The 16,445-nt window shown below is 39.5% G+C and overlaps 1 protein-coding gene across 3 annotated transcripts in view; it reads right to left on the minus strand.

Annotated features, from left to right (window-relative positions):
- The window catches only part of ZBTB44 (zinc finger and BTB domain containing 44), a 67,243-nt gene extending 66,603 nt beyond the window's left edge, over positions 1-640 (minus strand). For 2 of the 3 annotated variants that reach the window (XM_039878835.1, XM_039878837.1), the window contains exon 1: positions 214-432. The gene's annotated coding sequence lies outside the window, so the exon portion shown is untranslated. Of the gene's footprint in view, positions 1-213 lie in introns of all 3 variants that reach the window. The other variant, XM_039878838.1, reaches the window with a different exon arrangement.
- Between the last annotated feature and the right edge of the window lie 15,805 nt (positions 641-16,445).

Raw genomic sequence — 16,445 nt, forward strand, 5'->3', positions numbered from 1 at the left:
CCGAAGAATTAAATGGACTCTGTGGGGTGTCTCCCGGGGCGGATGGGGGTGACCAGACCAAGCTTTCCTTTCCGTCCAGCGCCCAGATGGGGGACACGCAGTGTCAGCTCCTGCGCGGGCGCACCCCGAGGGCACAGGCGGCGAGCAGCGGCTGGCCAGTGCTCCCACTCGGGCCGGGCTGCCCGTTCGCCCTCCCCCACCCTCCCTCATTACCTGCGGGCGGCGGTGCCGGGGCCCGGAGGCCTGGTGCTCCTCCTCCTCCTCCCCGCCAGGCTGAGGCGGCGAGGTGGCGGCGGCGGCAACAACCCAGGGGGAGGGGGCGGAGCGCGCAGCTCGCTGCCTCTCTCCTCCCCCGGGAGGCTGAGGGGACCCTATCTCGGGCCGCCGCGCCTAGGCCCGTGGACGGCCCGTGGCTGGGGCATGGCGGCACACGGCAGCAGTGTGCCCGCGAGGCGAGAGAGTGCGAAGCGGCGGGAGGAAAGCGCCCGCGGCGCTCCGAGGAGCCCGAGGGGAGGAGCGAGAGGACGGCCGTTGGGGGCGGTTGGCCGGAGACAGGCGGCGGTTTAGGGAGCGCGGCGACGGCTCGCGTTTTCCCGGCGGGGCGGGGTGGGGAAGGGGAAGGGGAGTGAGGGGAGGGGAGGGGGAGGTTGGGAGGGAGCCGCCGCCGCGCGCGCGTGCGGGCCGGCGCCGCCGCCGTTGCCGCTCCGCTCACTCCAGCCTGTTTGGGGGCACTTTGTTTGTGTCCCACAATGCTCTGCGCGGGCGGCCGGGCTGGGGAACGGGAGGGGAAGTGGGCGGGGCGGAGTGAACTCTGGGGAGGGGCGCGAGCTGGAGGAGGGGAAAAGCGCATTTAGTGCGCAGGCGCAGAAGAGGCGGCTCCCGGTCGTTGGGACTTGAACTGCGGGAGACTAGGTCTGCTTACACACTCGTGGATTTCAACACTATGCGCACCTTTGCGTATGTGTACACATGCAGTTAGTCTTACATTCATATGATGCATGAGCTCTGCCCAACTTGTCCTCCTTTTAGCTGTTTCTTCAGTCTGCTCCCCGCTTGCACTGACAGAAGCATTTCTGGGCATGGTTCACGCTTCTTGTATTTTTTTAACTAAAAACGAAAGAAACTGGTGTTTCTGTTTTCTCCAGTGGTTTCTGTAGCGGGCCTGAACCGGAACAACCTAGCCCCTTTCTCTCGGTGAGGGCGGTTAGCTGGTAATCGCCCATACTTCACACTCGGAAACAGGCCTGCGAAGAGGATCCCGGATTTTGTGCCGCCTTTGCACCCGCTGGCATTCTCTCAGTGCCCTAAGATTGCTCTGGCATTTCCCTGAGCGACCTGGCGAGACGTACAGTTCGGAAATGATTGGAGAAAGCGACTCTCAAGTCTGTCTCTTGCCTCCACACGGGGTACCCACAGCTTGGAATCTCACTTTGTTACACCATCATTTCCCTAGCCTTTCAGCGGATGGAGTGCGAGGGGCAACTCGAAGTGGCCGGTACTGCCTGGGAGGGGTTTAGAGTTCTTGGTTAACTCAAAATCATGTAAAGTGTTAAAACTTCTAGAACCTTAAATCTTAGCTTCCCCAGACCTGGTAGGCATGTGCTCGGGACCCAGACGAGGTGGTAGAGGGTCCTCGCGCCAGCAGGCGGAAGTGTCCTTAGATGAAGCCCTCCTGCAGGGTTCCTAGAAGTGGAGTGAAGCGCCTCTAGGTCGGGAGGCCCAGAGCGCCAAGGGCGCTCTCATTTGCATACTTTGTTTTCCTACGACTCCAGCTTTTAAACCGAAAGACTTCTCTCCAAAGGACTTTGTGCAAGGTGATTGACTTCCACTTGAAGTACAGTGAATTTTTCTTCTTGACATCTTACATTAATTCCCTCCCTGAGACACAAGCAGCCAAGTACCCTAGCACATGAATTCTAACAACTGAAATCATTTTAGAAATAAATTCAATAAAATGTCTCATTTTATAGTCTTTTGCATTTTCAACAAATTTTCAAGTATACATAATATTTAATTCTCATAGGAACTGTAATACATAGGTTTGACTATTTTTCCTACCATTTTAGAGATGAGGAAAACCAGAAAGATGAGAATTAGGCCCAGAAAGTTTTGTGCTGAGGTTTGTAAAAGAGGAAGAAAAAGGTGGAATGCTTACCCTACGAAAGCAAGGTGCAGGAAGGCACAGGAGCCCTCATTCTGTCTTTTATCTCAGTAAAATAGACTGCCCAAGATTCTCAGAACACATAAGGTGATGAAAAAAAGGCCACAAATAGTAGCATAGATATGTATAACCTCATAGCAGCTAAAGCCTGTTGTGTTAGAATGAGTGAAATAATAATGAAGCCCTGGTAGAGTGTGTGCTAGAGTATATGTGCAGGTAAAAATTAGAGAAGAATCAGGGTGGGAACAAAGTAGTGTTAACAAAAATTCGACCAAGTAAATCTGCAGATCTAATTGGCTTTGTGGAGCAATTCATGAATCAGGCATTCATCCTGTCTAGCAAACTTTCCACACAATATAGAAAGTTTCTATAGGCAGAAACTGGGCAGAACAAGAAAGTTATCAGCAAAAGAAAAAAGACTGTCTCAAGCAAGGTTACCTTCCCTTAGGGGAAGGCTGAATTGCCTCAGCCTTCCCTTGGGGGTTGGAATGGGCCTAGGTGATAGATGACCTCATTGGTATTGACCAGTAAATTCCTGACTGACAGACTAAGATTACATTCCCGGAGAAGGAACTGCAGTTAGGTCAGGTATTAAATCTAGGTTTGGAGCTCATGGGCTTTAGCCCAAATGACTCCATTTTAGGCCTGTGGTTTTCTCTGTAACAGTAGTCAAACATTCTGTCTACCTTCCCTAGGGCATTTAATAGTACAGTCAATAAAAGACCATTAGGGAAGTCTTTATTAAGTGTTTCTCAAGGGAGTGAGGTGGCAGCTCCTTTTCATGGTAAAACAAGCAGAGCTGACACACAAAAAATAGCCTTCCTTAGATTGTTCTCGTCTCCTCTATCTTTTCCCCTCTGTTTTATGCTTGTCTATTTTTCATGTTACATTTAAAAAAATTATCTTCCTCCTTTTCCCCTCTGTTTTATGCTTTTCTATTTTTCATGTTACATTTAAAAAATTTATCTTCCCCCTACTCCCAACCCCAGGTCTGGAGAATCACTTAACCAACATGTGACTGTTGGGCCCTTAGGACACAGTGCTAGATAGCAGATGTGAGAAAATACAAAGATTAACTATGTAAGAGCCCTCTTCTCTGTTTTGACTTTGGGCAGGGTCAGTTTCTATGGCTTCTGCAGCCTCCCACCTTTTTCTTCCTGGGCTAGTAGTGACTTGCTTTTTCGGTTAGTGGAATACATACACCTTCCTTTGACACTAGGTTAAGTAATACTGCTAGGAGGATTTTATGAAACTGGAATCTCGCACACAGGTGAAACCAATATAGACAGTATAAGGAAACTTTAATTATTAACCTGGTTTAGATGATTCTGAGGAATTCAAATCATAGGCAACAGGGTTTTTATTTCAGCCTTTTTTTTTTTTTTTTTTGCGGAAAAAAGGACACTTTCTCATGGTAGCATTAGAGCTGAATGGGAAGTTTGTTACTTAGTCCTCTACTTATTTTAGAGCAAGAATGTTTCCACTCAACAGAAAGAGCTCTACTCCTACTTGAATAATTCCAATGAAGGAGAGCTCACTACTGCACAAATCATTCCTGCTCCCTCATTATATTGTCCCAACTATATTTTTTAAAAAATATTTTTAAAAAATCATTTACCATCTACCCAGATGAGCAAGTCAGCTTTACGACTTCACTCTACTACATCTCAATTCCAATCCATCAACAAGTCCTGCTGAATTTCTCCATTCATTGCCACCATCCTAATCTAAGACACCAATAGCTTGTGCCTGTTGAGTTGAAATATTGCTTATCTGGTTTCTCAAATACACTCTTGCTTCTCTTCCTTTTCTACATGGTAGCCGCCTAACGATGGCTTCCTATTATAGTTAGGATAAAGTCCCAAGATTTCACAACACTACACTGTTTGGGCCCTTTCCATATTTTCAACTTCATCTCTCATCATACTCTTTCGGAGAACATGTCAGTCACAGAGTTTTTTGTCACATCTAAAATACCACACTCTTTCCTCTAATGAACACATTATTCCTTGTGTGAAGAAATACTTTATTCCTTAGCTAATTCCTCTCAATTTTCAGATATTATATATACATATCTTTATTGAGATATAATTCACTACCATAGAACTCACCCATTTAAAGTATATAATTCAGTGGTTTTTAGTATATTCATAAAGTTGTACAACAATTTTCACAGTAAGTTTTTGAACATTGTCGTCACCCCAAAAAGAAACTTTTACCCATTAGCAGTCTCTCATCTTCCCACCAACTCCTCAGCTCTATGTAACCATGAATCTACCTACTTTTTCTGTCTCTACAGATTTGCCAATTCTAGAAATTTCATATAAATGTAATTCAGAGCTCTTCTTGACCACTACTCTGAAGTAGGCCACCTTCCCTTGGCTCCCCAGATTACATTAGATCCCATGGTTTATATTCTGAGAGCTTCTAATTACCACTGTAGTTCTAATGACTCTTGTCATTCACCACTGTAATCTCAGAGCCCAGCACAGTGTCTAGCACATAATAGGTATTTAAAGTATATTTAACGGTACAATGCCAAGATATGGAAGCAACCTAAAGGCCCATCAACAGACGATAGGTTAAAGAAGTTATGGTTCATATATACAATGGAATACTACTCAACCATTAAAAAAAAATGAAATCCTACCATTTGCAATGACATGGATGGACCTAGAGGTTATTATGCTGAGTGAAATAAGTCAGACAGAGAAAGATAAATACCATATGATTTCACTTATATGTGGAATCTAAGGATCAAAAAGAAAAAACTAATCAAAAACAGACTCACAAATATAGAGGACAATCTGGGGATGGCCAGAGGGGAGCAGGGTTGGGAGGCTGGGAGAATGGGGTGAAGGGTTAAAGAAGTACAAATTAGTAGTTGATAGATGGTCACGGGGATGTAGTGCGTGGCATAGGGAATGCAGTCAGCAGTAATGTAATGGCTAGGTGGAGAGCCCGAGGAGAGAAAGAGCAATTAGGGGCATCATTTTATAACTTATATAAACATCTAACCAATGTACTGTATACTTTAATAAAATAAAATTTAAAAAGGCATATTTAATGGATGAATGAGTCAATGATGAAATAAATGAAAGTGGAGGCCAATTTTATCAGCTAGTAGAACAACTTCCTAAAACATGTGATGTCAGGGAAGAAGCTTGTGCTTTAATAAACCTACCTATTCCTCTGCAAGAAGCTGGAATATCCAAGATTAAAAATCTTTCTGATTTTTGAAGATTCTTTAGGTTTTAAGGATGAAACTATTAAAATGGGAATTGGTGGTTTAATTTTTTTTAATTCAAGAAAGAGAGCAATGGTTTGATATCAGTGATTTAATCTTAATGCTTATGTCTGCTGTCAGCCCCACCTCCCCATCAGCCACAACACAATTTTTATTCCCCTTCAGAATTCATAGCTGAATTTCTCAAAATTATTATCTGCACTTATTGTTCATTTTTGCACCTTCTTCTTTACTTCTCAGCTCTCTAATTTTCCCTTCACTCCACCAAAATGTATCTCCTTAAAGTCATCAATTATTTCTATGTTCCTGGTCCAAAGGACATTTTTTACCCTCACTCTACTGGACTTTCAAGCAGCATTTGGTTTTGTTGAGCACTCCCTCCAACTCGAAGCTCTTTCTTCCTTGTCTGACATTCTTCTTAGTTTGCATCCAAGGTTGAGAACTAGTGTTTATACTACCTTCCTAGGCCAGTGATTCTCAAAATGTGGTCCCCAGACCTACAGCATTGGCATCACCTGTCAAATTTTTAGAAATGTAAAAAAGTCATTTCTAGACCTACTGAATCAGAAGCTCTGAGGTGGGGATCCAGTGATTTGTATTTGAATGAACTTTCTAGGCAATTCGGATCCATGCTCAAGTTTGAGAACCAGTGCCCAGGTAATCCTATTTGCTCATATAAACTCTGAGTTATTGATTCTTAAATGTATACCACTAGGCCAGATCTCTACCCAGCTCCAGATCTACCTAACTGCCTATTATTTCTACTTTGCTTGATTGTCTTAGAGATGCCTCAGACTCAACAGGTTCAAAATACGTTAATGGCATTTTTCTGTAAACATGGTTCTTACTCATTATTTTTTAAGTCACAAAAGAGTACCACTTTAAATCCAGACACAAAAATCAAACGCAGAGTCATCCCTGACACTTCCCGCACACTTATCCTTGTCAAATGTCCAATTATTATTAACATATCAATTTTACTTTCCAAATTTCTTTTTAAAAAAACACCCTTTATACCATGGAGAATTTCAAATATATATAAACAATAGAAAGAAGACTCTTAAAAAATTTAAGCATGTACCTATCACCTAAGCCCCTGAATCCAACCAATGGCCAATCCATTTTCCCCTTCCCATATTATTTTGAAGCAAATCCCAGAAATTATCTGATTTTATACATAAATATTTTAGTCTATCTTACTAATAGATGTAAAAAAACTCCACAATGCCATTATCATAATCATTATTACAATGATTTCTTAATATAAAATATCCAGTTAGTATTCACATTTTCAATACTTACTGTTACTTTTTTTTCTTTTTTTTTTTTTACAATTTGTTTTAGTGAGGAGCTATACTGTGTTTGACTGGTATATCTTTTAGGTCCTTTGCATTTTTTCTCTTGTTTTTTCCAGTAATGAAAATTTTTTCTTTAAGGAACTGGGTTGTTTGTCTTGTAGTTTTTGCCATAATTTTGTCAGTGGCATCCCCATAGTATACTTTAATATGTTCCCCCATCTTCTGTATTTTCTATAAACTGGTAGTAAGGTCTAGATGTTTCATCAGATTCAAGCTGAATTTTTTGGCAAGATATCATCATAGGTGCCATATATTTTTCCATTAGGAGACCCAAAGTGTGCTTCTCTCTTTTTGTAATGTTAACTGCTATCGATGAATAATGCCTGAATCAATTCATTCATAAGGAATTTTAAAATGGTGATGTAATTCCCCCATTCTTCATTCATTAGCTGCAGTGTTTCTACAAAGCGAAATCACCCCTCACCAATTATGTAATTACTTAATGGTTTAGTTTATGTATGAAAGCAAGATAAATACCTGATTCTTTCTCTTTTACGAAATATCTTACAATCCTGTCTACTTGTCTCATTTTCAATGTCTACCATCCGTGATCAAAAATTCTTAACCTAATCTCCAAGACGTTGAATCTTTAGTATCTGACTCATTTTGCAAGGTCCTGTGTAATCTGGTCCTGCCTACTTCTCCATCCTCATTTTATGACACTTTCCTCTTTCTTTTCTCACTATATCCAAGACATAATGACCTTTCTTCGTTTCCTAAGTCAACAAGACATTTCTCACTTCTGGGCCTTTGCACATGACCCCTCTCTCTGATAACCTTCCTCCAACATCCTTTTCCCTTACTAACTTACTGCATGCCCTGGGGTGCAATTTTTTTCTTTTTCCCCAATAAATCTTTTTGGTGACAAAATATTTAGTCGATACTATTTTTCAGTTGACAATAGCATAGTGATTAGACATTTATATAACTTACAAAGTGATCTGCCTAATAAATCTTGCACCCACTTGACACCATGTACAGTTATTACAATATTATTGACTATATTCCCTAAGCTGTACTTTATATCCCTGTGACTATTTAGTAACTGCCAAAATTTATACTTCTTAATCCTTTCATCTTTTTCACCTATCCCCCAACCTACCTTCCTTCTGGTAACCATCAGTTTGTTTTCTGTATCTATGAGTTTGCTTCTGTCTTGCTTGTTCTTTTATTTATTTATTTTTTATTCTACATATAAATGAAATTATATGGGTTTGTCTTTCTCTGTCCAACCTGTTTCACTTAGCTCAATACCCTATAGGTCCATCTATGTTGTTGCAAATGGTAAGACTTCATTTTTTTTTTTTTTTTTTTGGCTGAGCAATATTCCATGTTATGCCCAGGGGTGCAATTTTATAGTTGTTAGTTCTTCTTTAAGACTTTAGTTAACTGCCTATTGCTTTCATTGGGGCGGGGGTGGGAGGGAGGACAGTGCTTGTTAATAACCCAAACTAGAAATCATTTGTGGTTAGGAGTGCGATATAATCATTTGCCAAACTTGTAATAGATGATCATCTTTAAATCAATGAAACATTGCCTACTGGTGGGTAATAAAGAATAGAACTCTCTGTAGCAGCGATCTAGGTGGGTAAGTTAAATAAGATAAGGATGGACCATCGGGTACAGCAAACCAAAGTAATTGATGACTTTAACAATCTTATTTAATAACAATTAATCTTACTTAACAGTTCCATTAAGTGTGTTCCTAATGCCGGCTAGTAATTATACTGCATTTTCCTAGTCAATTCATTATTTTGTTTTCCTAGATGACTATTTACTAACATCTCCTCTTCTGTCAAACCTCCATTATCTTCTTCTCTATTCTCATTCAAAATTGCTGACTAGTATAACATTAATGACCACAAATGTAATAGCTTAAAACAACACAAATTTATTATCTTAGAGTTCTATAGGTCCAAAATTTGACACAGATCTTACTAGGCTAAAAATCAAGATGTAGGCAGAGCTGAGTCCTTTTCTGGAAGCTCAAGGAGATAATCTATTTCCTTGCCTTTTTTAGCTTTTAGAGACCACCTGCATTCCTTGGCTTATGGTCTCCCTTCTAAGTGTAAAGTCAGCAACTATCTGACCCTTTTTGCATTGCCACATATTACTCTGAACCAATCTTCTGTTTCTCGATTCCACATTTGTGGTAACAGCTACATTGAAGATATAATTCACAAACTATACAATTTACCCTTTTAAAGTATACAATTTGATAGTTTTAGTATATTCATGGAATTGTGCATTTTTCACCAACAACCAATTATAGATTAGTTTTCATCATTCTGCACAGAAACTCTTTAGCAGTCACCCTTTATTCTCCCCATCCAAAACCTCTAGCAACCACTTATCCACTTTCTATCTCTATCAATTTGCCTATTCCAGACATTTCATATAAATGGAACCATACAATATGTGCTCTTTTGTGCCTGGCTTTTACTTAGCATGTTTTCAGGGTTCATCCATGTTGTAGCATGTATCAATATTTTATTCCCCTCTTCCACTTTTAAGGATTTATGTCATTAGATTGGGCCTACAGATAATCCAGCATATTCTTCCTATCTGAAGTCATTACCCTTAATTACATCTGCGAATTCCCTTTGGTCATGTAATGTAACATAGGGATTAGGACTTGGACATCTTTGGGAATAGGGCGCGTTGCTTTGTGTACCACAATGACCACTCTTCTTATTTTAGAGAGAAAGGAAAAGCAGTAAGAAGAGAATTAACAGAATTTATTACCACATCTTACTCCACATACCTGTGTGTGGATGCAGGTACTCTACCTTCCCTCCTGTTAGGGTAGTTGTAAAACTCATGCTCTCAGCACTTCCCTTCAGAGATTGTCTCTTCCTCTGCTGCTAGCAAAAGCCACACTGCCACTTGGCACCACACCCTGCACTTCTTATTCAGTGAGACAAGTGGAGCTATTCTACCCCCTCCCTTCTGCATTATCATTTCCCCCCTCTTTCCTGGATCAAAGTGACACAAAAACTTGTAATTTCTCTCTTATTAAAACAAAATCCTTTCTTGACTCCTCTTCCTTCTCCTATTGCCCCATTTCTTTTCTCTCTTTGACAACAAAACTTCTTGAAAGATTTGTCTGTATCCTTTCCAATTTCTCTCTTCCAGTTCTTTTGTTTTTGTTTTTGCATAAATATAGATAACATAAAGTTGACCATTTTAACCATTTTTAACTGTACAATTTCTGGCACTAAGTACATTCACAATGTGTGCAACCATCACCATGTCTAGAACTTTCTAGAACTTTTCTAGGTCATTTCTAGAACTTTAAATCATCCAAAAAAGGAACTCTTACCCATTAAACAATACTTCATTCCCCACCTCTACCCTAGCCCCTGGTAACCACCATTCTACTTTCTGTTTCCATGAATTTGACTATTCTAGATAACTCATATAAGTGGAATTATGCAATATTTTTCCTCTTTTGTTTAGCTTATTTCACTTAGCATAACATTTTCAAAGTTTATTCATCTTATAAAATATATCAGAATTTCATCTCTTTCTAAGGGTGAATAATATTTCATTGTATGTATATACCAAGTTGTTTAACCATTCATCCGTTGGTGGACACTTGGTTGTTTCCACCTTTTGGCTATTGCTAACAATGCTAATATAAACATCGGCATACAAGTATCGATTTGAGTGAATTGTCTTAAATTCGCTCCCACTGCTCTACCCAAACTGCTTTTGTCAAGGTCATCAATTACCTCCGGGCTGCTATACGCAATGGTTAATTCTCCAACCTTATCTTACTTAGTGACATTTGACTAAGTTGGTCATTCCTCCTTTTTGAAATATTTTCTTCACTTGATATCCAGGACACCACCACACACTCACAGTTGTCCTCCCAATTCGCTAGCCACTCTTTTTTAGTCTCCTTTGCTGATTATCTTCACTGACCCCTTCTCAGTCTTTGGACCTATTTTCTTTTCCATTTGTACTTACTTCCTTGGTGATATCATCTAGTCTTATGACTTTAAAATATGCTGACAACTTTCAAATTGATATCTCCAGCCTGGACCTCCCTTTAATTGTGAAACTCCAGTGATGTAGTTGACATTTCCATTTGAATATGAAGGGGGTATCTTTAACATATTCAAAACTAAATTTCTGATCGTTCTTATCCTCTCCATTGAAATCTAATCCTCTCAGTATTTCTTAACTAATTCAATGGATCTCTCTATCCTTCTAGTCGCTTAGACAAAAATCTTAAATCATCCTTGATTCCTCTATTTCCCTCTCACTCCACATCCAGTCCATTAACAAAAACTGTGGGCACTTCAAAATATTCAGAATTTGAGCATTTCTCAAACAGGCAGAGAAAAACAAATACCATATGATCTTACTTGTATGCGTAATCTTAAAAACAAACAGCAAGCTCGTAGATACAGAGAACAGATTGATGGTTGCCAGAGGTGGGGTCTGGGGTGAGCAGAATGGGAGAAGGGGGCCAAAGTTACAAACTTCCAGTTATAAGTCATGGGGGATATAATGTATAGCATGGTGACTGTTAATAATACTGTATTGCATATTCGGTAGTTGCTAAGAGAGTAGATCTTAAGAGTTCTCATCACAAGAAAAATATTTGTGACTATGTATGGTGACTAGAGTCATTGTGGTGATCATTTTACAATATATACAAATATTGAATCATGTTATATGTCAATTATATCTCAATTAAAAAAACCTGTTGGCACTTCAAAATATGTACAGAATTTGACCATTTCTCGCTACCTTCATTGCTACTACCTTGAGACAAGTCACCAACATTTCTTGTCTGGATTATTTCCATAGTCTTTTAACTAGTCTCCCTGTGTCTGCTCTTACCTTTTTTAGTCAATTGTCAGCACAGCAACAGAATAATGCTATTAAAATGTAACTTTCTCATGTCATCCCACTACTCAAAATCCAACAAAGGCTTTCCACTGAATTCAAAGTGGAAGTCAATGTCCCGGTAATGGCCTATAAGGCCCTAACGCAATCTGGGCCCCATTAGTTCTCCAACCTTACCTCCTACAGTTCTCTGCCTCACTCTCTTCTCTTCAGCCATCCTGGCCTCGTTGCTTTTCTCAAACACACCAGGCATATCTACATCTCAGGTGCCTATGCTTTCTATTCCCTCACTCCATCACCACCTTTTTTCAGATGCCACCTTTTTGGAGAGAACTTTCCTAATGAACCTATTTAAAATTGCAACCCTGCCAGCATTTTGCTTTCCTTCACTGCACTTGTCACTTTCTAAGACACAATATAATTCACTTATTTTGTTTATCATTTTCTCTTGCCAGTATAATGTAAACTATATAGCGCAGGGGTTTTTGTTTCTTTTGTTCATTGATGTATCTATCAGACCTAGAACACTGCCTGGCACACAAGAAGTACTGAAAACATTTTTGTGAGAAGACGACCAAATTTGATGCAAGTCGCACATGAGGGCAGTATGACTGATCGCCCTCATTGATTGCTTAAGTTGATGGTGAAGGCACCTGATACTCTCAATGTTTTTATTGAAATAGGAAGCAAAGTTACCTGCTGGGAGGAGGGTCAGGTTTATGAAACATAGCTTGAGGAGAAGGTTACAGATTTGCAAGAACAGTTGTGGGAAATGGGAAAGGCAGCACATAAAAGGTCCCTAAGCCTAATGAGGTCTTGCTGAGGTTGAAGAAAATGTATTTGTGAATATCAATCTAGAGACTTTCTCTAGAATCTAACAATAGCTGTCTTTCTTGAAAGGGTCAAGAGCTGTGCTAAGTGCTTTGCTTTTATTATTTTATTTTATCTTCACAATTACTCTGAGAAAATTATTATTAATTACATTTCACTGGAGAGAAAATGGAGGCTTAGATAAGTTAAAAAAAAAAACTTGCCCAAGATTACTCAGCTATTAAACATAAGAACTGGGATTCAAATTTAAGTGTTTTACTCCATAGTTCATGCTTTCACTGTGTATTGTGCTTGTCATGGGTGTGGTATAAGAAAGGGGCTGTTCAGATAGGTCCAGTCTCGAGTGCTTTTGAGGTGGGTGAAAGAGAATAAAAGAGGTCTATAATCTTAGCTTGTAGAAAGTGGAATGGTTGAACGGTGTACTGGGGATTCTAGGCTGAATAGAGTTGGTTCCAAAGCCATGAACATAATAAGATTCCCAGAAGCAAATAGAGAAACAAAAGGATTAGAGATATGAATAAAGTAGCAATGCAAGGGGACTGCCAATTTTAGCATCATGGAAGAATGAGCCAATGAGAATCTCTGCTACCCTTTCTCACTGCAAAGACATAGAAATAGTGTTCCTGGGTGCCAAAAGTGAAAAAGGAACTAAAATCTGGATCTATAAACCTGGTGCATCAGCCAGGGAACTACAACAGTATATATACTCTAGAGGCTAGGTACTGGGCTTCTAACACCTGCATAAGGATGGAAAATACAACCTTAATATAGAACAAGGCAGGAAGCTTAAACTGAGATCCCTAAATCAAGCCAGGACTCTAGTAGAGTTAACCCCAAGTGAAAGTGAGAACTAGAAAATTCCTTGGGAAGTAACATGGATATGTATTTTTTTTTGCCGCATATTCAGATTTTGAATCTGAATTTACCTTATTCTCATTAATGGGAATCTTGAAGAGGAGACACTAGTATAAAAGCTGACCCTGGATAGCTTGTTATCCTGGACAGTGAAATTATTTCTGTGCCTGAAAGATGCAAATGTAATGCCAATGTTGCTCACTTCCATAATTCAGGAGACTCACGTGAGAAAGCTAATTCCTGCTGAAGATGAGATCATAGTCAAACTTCCAAACCACATGGGAAATAACCCATTATGTAGAGGTTTATTAGATACAATAATTAGAATTCCAAAACCTGGCTCTCATAGAACAGTCTTGAAAAAATTACAAAATAAGTAGTTTGCAAATGATTAAAGAGATGAAAGAAGATACAGAAATCATAAGGAAGAAATAGGACTCTGTGAAAATAGACCAGGTATATTTAAAAAAGAACCAAATAGAACTTATAAAAATGAAAAAACATTTTTTATTGAAATTAAAACTGAATAAGTGGGTTAAACTGTAGATTAACACATTAATGCATAATTTGTAAACTGGAACTTAGCAATAAGGTAACCGGAGGATTGCACAAAGAGAAGAGATGAAGAATATGAAAGAAAAGTTGAGATATGGAAGAGAGTATCTAACATGCATCTAATAGTAGTTCTCAGGAGAAGAAAGTAGAAAGAATAGAAGAAAGGCAATATCAAAAAGACATAGGCTGAGAATTTTCCAGGAATTATAAAAGACTTGATTGCTCAAATTGAAGAAAGCTAACTTATGAGCGAAATAAATTAATAGCAATCCCTACGAAAACACTGCAGGACACTAGAGACAAGAAGACAAAAGTCACCTACGGAGGAAAAAAACATTAAATTGGTATTTCATCAGTTAGAATAGAAATACACTGAAATAATATCTTTAAAGTTCTGAGAGGAAATAACCAGTACACTAGAATTCTATACCAAGCTAAACTACCATACAATAGTGAACATAGCATCAAAATGTTTTCAGACAGTCAAAAGACTGATAATTTATCATTCAGTGACTCTGAAATCATTAAATGTAGTAATTCAGTAAGAAGGAGATTGAAACTAGAAGAAATCAATGAAATGCTAGAAGCAGTGGTACTCAAGTAAGCAAAGCAGATCTACTGAGGAAAAAGAGAGTGAACCAACTGGAAGTTTAGAAAGTATGATCATGGTTTGTTCTTTTGAGGCTTAATATTTCAGAGGTGGAGGAGTCCTGTGTGTTGATAATTTCCATGTAACCTTCAGATCAATGGATTAGAGTGAGTGGATTGAAGATCATTTGGTCCCAGAAAGTCAAGAAGCTTAGAAGATAAGATATTGGAAGGACCATATACTGTACTGATTATTCTCTACTGCATTCCAGATAGATTCTCTAATTTTCTTTCAGAGTGCTTTGGACATGGAAGACTGACCCCTATGCACTGTGTCATTCAGGTTTCCTTGCTAGCTGGCCTCACCTGGGGTTTGGCCAATTGAAGTCACTGGCCCAAAATCAGAAGGGAAAAGAGATCAGTTTCTTTCCCACTCTTCCTGCTTCAACATTGCTTCTCTAGCAGCAGCTGTGTCTATCTATGACTGAAGTTCCCACTGGTGGCCCCTTTTCCATGGCTCCAACTCTCACTGAACTCAGATGACTCTATTTTTGTTTTCATTTTGGCCTTATGAATGATAACAGATTTACTGCCACTAATTTCTAGATACTGTTGGGAAATAATTCTCCATGGATTTCTCATGTTTTCACACATCTTGAGAGCAAAGTACCAACTGACCTTTGTTTCCAATGATCTTTTCAAGGATATTTGTATACCGAACAGCCTTAGAAAGTAAAGGTACTGTCTCCCCCTAGAGCAAAAAGCAATCATATTTACAGTTTAGTATAATAAAGATAATTTCCTCTGAAGCAAAGGGCAGGCATGCATAGTGCCCATTATAAAAGATTGGGTTTCCTAAGCTCAGGATTTCCTGGCCTGTAACTCAACCCATTGCTGATGCAGATGTTATCTGGCCCTCTTCTTATCACTTTGTGGGAACTGGGGTTTGGGAAGCCAAAACATGAATGCTGATGCTCTGGCTACTCTTATTATTATGAGAAATAAATTGTCGATCTTTGACCCAGGAGTGTCATGTTTTCTATCAGCACCCGTGAAACTAACAGATAATCTTGTTAGCTTTCAAATAGGATAAAATCTCAGATCCTTCACAGTGCTTCACAGGTACCTTAGCATCTCTTGTTTGTTTCCTTAAATCTGATGATATCTTTGAAGATAATCCCTTCAGAAAATCCATCTCTTGAATTCTGATTCCTGCTGGCCCTTGCCTGATATAGCTAGATAGTTTAAAACCTCAAGAAATGTGTGATAGTTAACTTTATGTATCAATTTAGCTAGGCTATGGTGCCCAGTCATTTGGTAAAACACCAGACTAGATGTTACTGTGAAGATACTTTTTAAATGTAATTAAAATATAACATATTGTAGGGAGCTAAAGCTCCCAAAATTCAAAGGAGTGCATGGATTATCTTGGGAGGCCTGCTTGCATATAAAAGGGAAAAGGCTGGTTCTGAGGAATTCCAGGAGGAAGAAGATTAAGATTAGAAACAGGAGTTACGAAGGGGGTGTCGAAGGGAGTTTCGATTGTACCTTGATCTTCAAGATGTTACTTTAAATATGTTATCTTGGGAACAGATTATGTATAAAAAGGAGCCTAAGAAATAAACTCAGAGAGACAGTTGTGAGATCTGTTCTTCCTCCTGCACCCTGCCTGTCTTCTCTTTTTTCTCAGTCCCCGCTCCCCCATTCAGGGACCTGGTTTGACTTGGTCGGCTGGTTTCCGACACATATTAAAGCAGATTACCTCCCATAATGTGGGTGAGTCCCATCAAATCTATTGAAGACCTCAAGACCAAAGATTGGGGTTTCCCAAAGAAGAAGCATTTCTATTTCAAAATTGAAACATAGAAACCCTGCCTGAGTTTCCTGTCTGCTGTCCTGTCCTACAGATTTTGAACTTGCCAGCCCCCATCACTGCGTGAGCTAATTCCTTAAAATAAATATCTCTCTGTATACATATATATCCTATTGG

This window comes from Pteropus medius, unplaced genomic scaffold (assembly GCF_902729225.1).
Source record: "Pteropus medius unplaced genomic scaffold, Ma_sr-lr_union100, whole genome shotgun sequence".
In the NCBI taxonomy this organism is placed as follows: Eukaryota; Metazoa; Chordata; class Mammalia; order Chiroptera; family Pteropodidae; genus Pteropus; species Pteropus medius.